Here is a 9,857-nt window from a genome sequence, read left to right as displayed (position 1 = left end):
GACTCAGTGTGACAGGTGAGGGAGGAGGAGCTCTGACTGACACATGAGAAGGGGCTTCATGTGACATGTGAGGAAGGAGGGGCTCCACATGACACGTGATGGAAGGGGACTCAGTGTGACAATTAAGTGAGGGGCTCTGTGTGACACACGAGGGAGGATGGGCTCAGTATGACACACGATGGGGGAGGGGCTCACTGTGATACATGAAGGAGGAGGGACTCAGTGTGACATGAGGGAGGAGGGTGTCAGTGTGACACAGGAGTGAGGAGGGTCTCACTTTGACACCTGAGGGAGGAAGGGCTCAGTGTGACACTTGAGGGAGGAAAGGCACCATGTGACACATAAAGAGCGGTGTGACACATGAGGGAGGAGGAGCTCAGAGTGACATATAAGTGAGGAGGGGCTCGTTGTGACAGGTGAGGGAGGAGCTCATTGTGACAGGTGAGGGAGGAGGGGCTCAGAGTGACAGGTGAGGGAGGAGGGATAGAGTGTGACACATCAGGAGGAGGGGCTCATTGTGACAGGTGAGGGAGGAGAGGTTCCATCTGTCACATGAGAGGAGGGGCTCAGGGTGACAGGTGAGTGAGACATGGCTCCAAGTGACAGGTTAGGGAGGGGCTCAGTATAACACATAAGGGAGGAGGCAGTCCATGTGACACCTGAGGGAGGAGGGGCTCAGTGTGACAAACCAGTGAGGAGAGGCTCAGTGTGACACATGAGGGGGAACGACTGAGTGTGACATGTGAGATGTGGGTCAATGTGGCACAAGAGGGGGGAGGGGCTCAGTGTGACACATCAGGGAGGACAGGGTAGTTCGTGCAGGGACCAGGAGCCGCGCTCACGCCCGGGAACACCAGTGAGGAGCAGCCCCTCCCCCGCAGTAACGGGTGGGGGGGGAGGGACGGGCGTCCCGGGGGGAGGGACGGAGCCCAAGGCCGTCTGCTCACACCACACTCATTGTGACCCAGAAACAAACCAAACGGGGCAACCTAACAATCCTAAAAATGACACAAGATCACACACCGAGGGTGGCCTTGACGTGAGCCTGACACATCTCCTGAAGCCCCCCAGGACCCTCTAACACGGAGGGCGCTCCAATTTTTGAAGGGGGCTTTTAGGACAATCTGACCCACCATCACACCCACCGGCCCAGGTCCCCTCAGCCCAAAACGTCCACAGGGTCTTCACGTACACTAGAAGGGCCAAGATTCTGGCCCTCCAAGACCTAGAAACTTCCAAAATGGACATGTGACAACAAACGCTTGGCCAAGCACAGGCATTGAATTCAAGACAGAAAACAAGCCCATCCTGGACCACAACCGTTTCGGAGCAGAAGAGGACATTGCAGCAGCCCCGAAGCCACAAGGACACAACTCGGATTTTTACATTCGAGGAAGTTTCGCTTTACAAACAATTCACCTCCTTGTCCAGCATTTTCTGCTTCCCCCCCCCCCAGAAACATGAACACAGCATCACCCTTGGAGCCCGCTCCCCGCTCCCCCAGCACCCTCCCTTGTCCAGGTGGCCTGACCCTGCCTGGAAACCGCCCCTGGGCTGAGCAGTGAGAAGCAAAGGTCCTGCTCCCATCTCTCGTGTCATTCACTCGTTCATTTGTGTCAACTTTGGTGGCAAGAGCACAAAATCTGGTTCCTAACCCTGTGGGTGCTGACATTTCATACTCAGGGAACTCGTCTGAGCATGTGTTTTACCGTCTGTCAAGGGAATGAGGTGTGACCACAAAGGATGTAGGTAGGACTGGATGGTCTCCAGCATAAGGGGACCCCGAGGAGGTGACCTGGAGGACAGGGTGCAGAGTGCAGGAAGCCAAGGGCTCCCGGAGGGGCAGGCACTGCCCCGGGGCCCAGGAGCGAGGACCCCATGCGCAGGTCGAGAGCGTCTGGGTTCCTAGAGCCACTTCTGAGATGTCAGCCCCCAGCAGGGAAGAGAGGGCACATGTGACCCCTCCTTCCAGACCCGACTCAGCAGGACCTTGGCTGAGCACCCCCCTGCCCCTGCCCCCCATGCGGTCAGATCCCCTCTTCTCTGCACCACGTCCCCAGGCGGCCCCGGCCCAGGCTCTCTGCCATCCGATGGTTCTCGCGTGTCTCCCCGAGGCGTGCACTCCCAAGGGCAATGTCCATTTACTCGATGCCTGGCACAGGGCCTGGCACACAGTAGACCTTCACCGAATGTGCAAACGAATGAATGAAAGCCTACCATGTACAAGGCCCTGGCGGCCAGAGGGGGCCCCGAAGCGAGGATGATGGAGGTGAGGCGGATGATGGATGGGTGATGGCCAGGTCCACACTGATGGAGATGAGATGCGGTGCCCAGGATGACAGAGGCCAGGTGGGCGTGATGGGAGCCCGACGTGCCCGGCCCGCACTTGCAGGTGACAGTGAAACGGTGCGAGGTGTTAGGAGCCATGATGATGGAGCCCATGGTGACAGACGTGTGACGCTGACCCCCAAACGATTAGATGGCAAGGAGGAGGAACCCACGACCCACCAGGGGGACCTGGAAGCTTCTGAAGGCCAAGGTAGGACATGAACCAAGAGCCTTCACGGCCGCAGCCCAGCCCGGCGTCCAGCCCGACACCCGCCCCCCTCCACGCCCACTTCATCAACAGAATATCCACCACACGCGAAGCTTCGAGAACAATTTCCAAGGCCGAGAACCTTGCCGGTGAGGAACAGTGGACACCCTGAAACAGGTCAGCAAACACTTCTGCTTGCGTACCCCTCTGGAGGAATTTTGAAAAGCCACCTGAGCCCTCCCTCCCCGGCCCGTTTTTTATTTGGCGACAAAGCTTTCACGCCCAGCTTCAAGAGCTGCAACCACGCAACCTCTTGGATGCTCTATAATACCCACGTGGCGCGTGTTTAGAGACGGAGAGATTCATCAAAAGCTCAGGGCCGTTGCTGACGAGGCTCATTTGATTTGTCCACTCCCAACCTCACTGGCAAACCAATCGGACCGAAAAAAAAAAAAAAAAAAGCAAAGCCTGACGTCACTCTTGGCACTTCTCAGTCCGGGGCATCGTGTTCAGACTGTGGGTCCCAGGTAGACGCGCGACCTGGAGGGGCAGGCGGAGGGGCAGCGGGAACTGACCTGGGTCCTGCGGCATCCGGGGCACAGTTCTCGGTCCGAGGTCGGTCAAGGGCGCCGTGCAGCAGCAGAGGTCTGGGGCGCCCCATCCGGTCCTGAGCACCCCGGACGGCGCCACCGGCGGCAGGTGGCCCGGGCGGCACCTGGGGAGGCTGGGCAGGCTGCAGAGGCCACGCAGAGGCCCCGGCCGCGCCCTGCTCAACCCGGTTTTGTGCTTCCACCTGCGATGGCTCAACTCTACTGTGAGCTGCCCTCCTGGGGTCTCAGGGCTGCTACCGGGAAGCTGGTTAGACCCCCAGCCAAAGGGGCAGGAGCTGGGGTGGTTGGTGGGAGGGGAGGGCTCCACGCCAGGACACAGAAGGGAGAAGCCCACTGTGTCCCCTGGGCGGAGCTGGGTGCCGGAGCTCCTGGGGGCCAAATCCTCTGACCTGGGACAGCACTGCTGGGGGAGGCAATGGGGACGCACAAGGGGCTGGAGGCCAAGGTGGCCACTCCCCTGCCCGCCGTGGCAGAAATGGACACACAAATGGGCTGTGGACAAAGCTCCAGGGGGCATGTGGCAGGAGGTAACAGTGGGGAGTGGGTCCGGGGGAGAGAACGGATGTGGACTCTGCACTTAGGGTGTCGGGGCTTACAGAGAGATCCAATCTGTCTCTCGCTTCCAGTCACCCTCCACCATCTGTCTCTCTCACCCATGCACACACACACACAAGCACAGACTCACGCATGCACGCACGCACGCACGCACGCTCACCACCCTGCTCCAGGCACACATCTGCCCCCCAACACAGGCCAGGGACCCTCTGCACACTGAGCCCTCCCTTGGTGGGGCCCACACCTGAGCCTGGCCCGGGGCAGTCACCCAGCATCAATCGAGTGCCTGCCTGGTGCCGGGGGCTGTGCGGAAGCTAGGGTAAAGGGGTGCAGACTAATTCCCGGACCGGGGTCCCAGGCTGCAGAAAAGCTCTGGAGGCGGCACGCTCGCAAGTAGCGTGAGCAAAGGCTGTGGCGGGCAGCGGGGGTGGGGGTGGAGCGATGGCCAAGGCCTGACCCTTTGGGGTCACAGTCAGTTCTGAGTGAAGGGAGGCACATTCCAGTCTGGGAAACCAATCCCAGGCCAGCTCTGGGGCACACCGGGGGGCTCTCCTGCCAGCGGAGTGGTCCTCTGATTGCTGGGCGCCGAGGGCCCCGGCCATGGCATCAGAGAAACAGCCCCTCCCAGGAGGGTGAATCCCTGTCCCCCTACGGACATAGGAGTATCCCCAGAATGGTCTTTGCCCCTCTCTGAGCCCAGGGGCGCCACCCTGACATGAGGGGGGCTGACAGGGGCACCCAGCCCACTGACAGGCACGCTTCCACTCAGCTCCACCATCAGCCAACACCAAGCAAACAGATAAAGTGCTTTGTAAAGTGCAGGTATATAGGTAATGCTCCACGACACCCTGCCAGCCCCCACCCCACCCCGCACCCAACCCAACTCGAGGTGGTCTGAGGATGCTCGGTCCATAGAGGCCCCTCAGCTCTAGAGGGCTGTGGGCGGTCTGGGAAATGCACAGATACCAAATCAGCCTAATAATGCCTCTCGGGGGTGTGGGGTTCCCCCTCCTCTGATGATTGAGTAACATTTGGCTTGAACTCGGCCTGACTCTTTGGGCTAGCTGGCCGCCGTCCTGCCCCCACTGCCCTGCCCATCCCTCCTCCTGACCCACCTCCGCCCACCCATGGGTGGGCCCAGCACCCGCAGAGGGCTTTCCCTGCTGCTGGGACTGCCTCCCCTAAGACTCCATGTGACTGCAGGGTGCAGAGAGGGCTAGAGCCCAAAGTGTCCCCTGAGAAGTGCACGGAGGACACTGCTAGGAGCACGGCCCTTGCTGGCAGGCTGGCACACGAAAACAAGCCTCCGGTGAGTGGAGCGTGGGAGAAAGTTTTCCAAGGGCCCACCTGACCCTGCCTCACCGCAGCCTCCAGCTCCAGGACGGCAGCTGCTGGTAAGAAGAACCCTGCGGCCCCAGGCATCTCTCTGCCTCCCCTGCTTCATCTAAAAGCTGAGCTGGAAGCTTCAGGGAAGTCTGGGGCCCCACTTGGTCCCTCCGGGGAAGCAAGGAAGCCGTGACCTTCCACTTCCCCAGCAACCCCAGGCTCCTCATCACTGATCCATTTGGGCCAGCGGCAGCCACTCCATCAAGCAGGAGAAGGACAAAGTGAATGATGGGGAAACTGAGGCCCTGATGGGGAGGTGGGGCAAACTGTGGCTGGGCCTGGCTCCCTAGACTCCTAGTCAGGCTTCCTCCTGGCCCAGCCCTCCCGCACGTCCTCGCTCCCCCTGGTCTGCTCTTCCAGAGTGGCGCTGGGGCCGGGCTCCTGGAGGATGTCACCACCACGATCAACCTGCCCGAGGAGGGGGGAGCTCCAGGGCGAAGACTTCCTACTTCTGCTCTCTTGATGGGTGACTGCAGACCATCCACTCAGCCTTCAAGGCTCTTCCTGAATCTCAGTAAAATCAGAGGTGGCCTGGGGGAGGGAATTTTGACCTCCAGAGAGAGGGCTGGGCTTACCATCAAGGAAACAACCCGTCTCTGGGCCTCAGTTCCTCGTCTGGAAACGAGGGAAGCTAACCAGGAGACCTCTCTTGGCCATCTAACCCTGCTCCGAGGGAGGCCCTCCACACTGAGACCACGGTGGGAGAACCTGGAATGTGGCCTCTCACACTTGGAGGGCAGGGCACATCTAACTCATCTCTTCCCCAAGTCCAGCACAATGCCTAGCACACTCCAGAAACATCCCAGAGCTGGAGGACCTTCCTGGGAGGGGCTGTGTAGGAGTCTCTGATTTATCTTAAATCAGGGGCTCTGCCTAATGACCTAGAACTTCCACCCATCATCCTTAATGCCTACTCTGAGCCTTGCTCCCTGAAGCAGACGACTTTTTATAGAGCAGATTCCACATTTCTTCACAAGCGTTGCAAGCCTGCCGGCTCACCCGGTTTGCATTTGGCTTTGAATTTGTTGTGGGGACTTCTAGGAAATCAGCAATGAGTGATTCTAATAATTGCTTGTTCTTGGAAACCTCCTAAAATAACTTGGCCAAATGAGGGTGGGGGTAGGGCAGGGCAGTCCTCTAGGATGACATTTCTCCTCCATTCCATCCCAGGTCTAGAGTTCCAGTTACTCATAAAAGAAGTTTTTGTGCGCATAGTTCCAAATGCTAATGAATTTCCAGGAAATAACACCAAAATGATGTTGGCATCGTTAGGATGTGTTTTTCAAGAACTCTTGCTAGCTGCTCCCTTTTCCTGCAGGCTCCAACTGCATAAAATAAGTCAGTTTCTGGGATGTATTATTGGAGCTGTGTCTCAATGGCATAACTGTTGATATCAGATTCTCAGAATCTCCCAGTCTAGAGACTTCGGAGTCGGCACATCCAGATCCTGTGCATTCTCTTCCCCCAAAGTTGACACTTTCCATAGCTTCGACTCTATCCACCCATGAAGTTCTTATGGTTTCTGAGAAAGTCAATTATCTTTGGCCTTTTCTCTTTCATTGTCATCTCTCTCCAGCTTAGTGGACAGTCTGGTGTCAACTGAGTCCCCGAAGGACCACAGCTATCATCAAGGTGCTCAGGGCAGAGTCCCAGCCCAGAGGGCAGCTGCATCTGGGAAGCTGCCATCATGTCCCCATGGATTTGGAGGCGCCCCTTGCCTCCCATGCTGTCTTCACACCCATCATGATGGCCTGGCCCTGTCTCAGTCCCAACCTCAATGAGTTTCCGTTGCTAGAAAGAGGCAACCAAATCTGACCCGCCCCAAGGTCACAGCTTCACGCCAGTCTGGCAAGTGGGCGTTTAGCACCTTCCCCTGGGAGAGGAGCTAAGCCGCAGAAACGAGCTTGGGTTACATTCCAGGGTCCAGCCAACTTGGCAGCCCCATGGGTCAAGGCTGGTGTGCAGCCAGCCATGAGTCCAGCACAACTAAAAGGCATAAAAAACGGTGCTTTGCTGCACAGATACACTCTCATGGGCAAGTTTCGTCAGCAGCACCACCCATAATCCATTATTTCGACTGCCATGATCTTCCTAACACTTCCTCCTGCCAGGAGTCCCTACTCCACACCTCTCCTAATGCATCTGGAACCCAGCTTCCTATGGGGTCCAAATGCTACCTTGGGTGTGGCTAGTGAGGAGTGCTGCAGGCCATGGGTGGAGAACAGAGCCTCCTCTGCCATCTCCAGTCTCAATACACCCAGTCCTGCCCAAGCAAAGTCTTGTCCAAGAAAGCCTTGAGGCTTTCTCACCAGTTCTGCACATCTGAGTTTCATCAGAGGCTGGAGCTGAGGTTTTAACTCTGAATCACCAAGGGGACCCTTCATCATGGACATCTGAGCTTCATCAGAGGCAGGAGCTGAGGTTTTAACTCTGAATCACCAAGGGGACCCTTCATCATGGACATCTGAGCTTCATCAGAGGCAGGAGCTGATGTCTCAGCTCTGGAGCATTGAGGGGACCTTCATTCAGGATGCCCAAGTTTCATCAAAGGCTGGAACTGAGGAATCAGCTCTGGAATATCAAGGAGATCTTCCTTCTGGATGCACAAGCTACACTGAAGTCTGGAGCTGAGGTCTTGGCTCTGGAACATCAAGAGGACCACTCATCATGGACATCTGTGCTTCACTGGAGGCCAGACCTGGAGTCTTGGCTCTGGAACATCAAGAGAACCCCTCATTCTGGATGCCCAAGCTTCATGAAAGGATGGAACTAGGGTCTCAGCTCTGGAACATCAAAGGGACCCTCATTCTGGATGTTCATGTTTCATCGAAACCTAGAACTAGAGTCTCAGCTCTGAAACATCAAGGAGACTCTGCTTCTGGATGCGGGAGATTGATCAAAGTCTGAAACTGAGATCTTGGCTCTAGAACATCAAGGGGCCACTCATCACGGACATCTGAGCTTCATCAAAGGCTGGAGCTGCAGTCTTGACTCTGGAACATCAAGGGGACCCTCATTCTGGAATCAAGATCTTCTTTGGAGGCTGGAGCTGGGGTGTTGGCTCTAGAACATCAAAGGGGGCCCCTTTGTCATGGACATCTGGGCTTCATTGGAGGCTGGAACTGGGTCTTGGCTCTGAAGCATCAAGGGGGCCCTTCATCATGGACATGTGAGCTTCAATGGAGGCTGGAGCTGATGTCTTGGCTCTGGAACCTCAAGGGGACCCTTCAGCATGGACATCTGAGCTTCATCAGAGGCTGGAGCTGAGGTCTCGGCTCTGGAACATAAAGGCGGCCCTTCATCATGGACATCTGAGCTTCATCGGAGGCTTGAGCTGGGGTCTCGGCTCTGGAACATCAAGAGGACTCTTCATCATGGACATCTAAGCTTCATCAAAGGCTGGAGCTGGGGTCTCGGCTCTGGAACACCAAGACAACTCTTCATCATGGACATCTGAACATCATCAAAGGCTGGAGCTGGGGTCTCAGCTCTGGAACATCTGGAACATCTAGAGGGCTCTTCATCATGGACATCTGAGCTTCAGTGGAGGCTGGAGCTGGGGTCTCGGCTCTGGAACATCAAGGGGACCCTTCATCACGGACATCTGAATGTCTTGAGAGGCTGAGGCTCTGTCCACCACAGGCAGGACTCTCCTGGCCTCTTGGCCCAATCTTGGCTAGGATGGACTCATCTCAGTGGGACACACTCTGGAAGCCATCTTCTCCTTGTCTCCATGCTGCCTGGACCATACTCTGCACCATGGGTGTGGTCGTCTCCATCAGGGACTGGGGTCAAGTCTCCTTGGCTGAGACATGGCCATGGGCAACAAGGTGGGTTTTTTTTCTTTCTGCAAAGGGGCCATGCTCAGCCCCACACACTCATGGTGGGACTCGCCTGTAGTTCTCTTGAGGCACCTCCCTGCGTAGGGGAGGAGGAGGGGAGGAAGAAGAGAAGAAAGAGGAAGAGGAGGAGGAGAGAGGAGGAGAAGGCAGCAAGAAGGTGATGAAGGAGGAAGGAGGGGGAGGTCATGGAGGTGGCAGTGGTGGTGGCTTTTGGTGTTGATGGTGACGGTGGCAGAAGTCAGCCTCTCCTTTCCCTCTGGTTGCATGTCCAGTCCATCTGCTGCAGCCAAGCCAGGTGTGCTGACCCCCAGGACTCCGTGTGGACTCGGGTCCACAGCTCCCTTGCCCTTGGCTCCCCACTGTCACCATTTGGCCAACAGTCTGCCTTTCCTGAGCTGGGTCTCGGAGGCACAAGGCTCAGCGCCCGTGCCAGTGGGAACAGGGGCTGCATCTGAGGCGCCCCCTCTGCAGCCTCCTCAGGGTCCCACCCAGCTCAGTAACCATGCTGTGCAGCAAGCGTTGGCCCCAGGTCACAACCAGGCTGGCCACACACTCACCGTCAATTCGAGCAGGACGACAGCCCTGCCCGGCCCCTGCAGGGCCCTGGGAGTGCAGGAGGAGGGAAGGCAGAGTCGCAGCCTGGGGGCAGCCCCCCTGGGGCTCCGGAGACCCCCAACGCTGCACTCAGCTCAGACTTCCTCCACCCCCCAGCTACATTCTTTTCTGGAAAGGAACCTGATGTCCCAAAACCATTAGAAGAAGGGGGACCAGCCCGAGTTAGTTCACCCCAGCACACATCAGCCACAGAAGGTCAGAGCTGGCTCCCCGGCCCTCCCCGCCCGCCACACACCCTGGGTGAGAGCAACCCCAGCCAGACAGGACACCCGACATTCAGCCCTCCTCATATTAGTAGCACATCCATCACTG

At 57.5% G+C, this 9,857-nt stretch overlaps 1 long non-coding RNA gene across 1 annotated transcript; it reads left to right on the top strand.

The window, feature by feature from the left end:
* Window positions 1–529: 529 nt before the first annotated feature.
* Window positions 530–1,586, top strand: LOC118355520 (uncharacterized). The gene is made up of 2 exons (XR_004818140.2): window positions 530–578; window positions 1,154–1,586. It is a non-coding gene; the product is annotated as an uncharacterized LOC118355520 (long non-coding RNA).
* Window positions 1,587–9,857: the final 8,271 nt, after the last annotated feature.

The sequence above is a fragment of the Canis lupus genome, chromosome 8 (assembly GCF_003254725.2).
Source record: "Canis lupus dingo isolate Sandy chromosome 8, ASM325472v2, whole genome shotgun sequence".
NCBI classification, from domain to species: Eukaryota; Metazoa; Chordata; class Mammalia; order Carnivora; family Canidae; genus Canis; species Canis lupus.
Note: the sequence above shows the minus strand (reverse complement) of the source record. Positions and strands in the feature narration are given on the sequence as shown.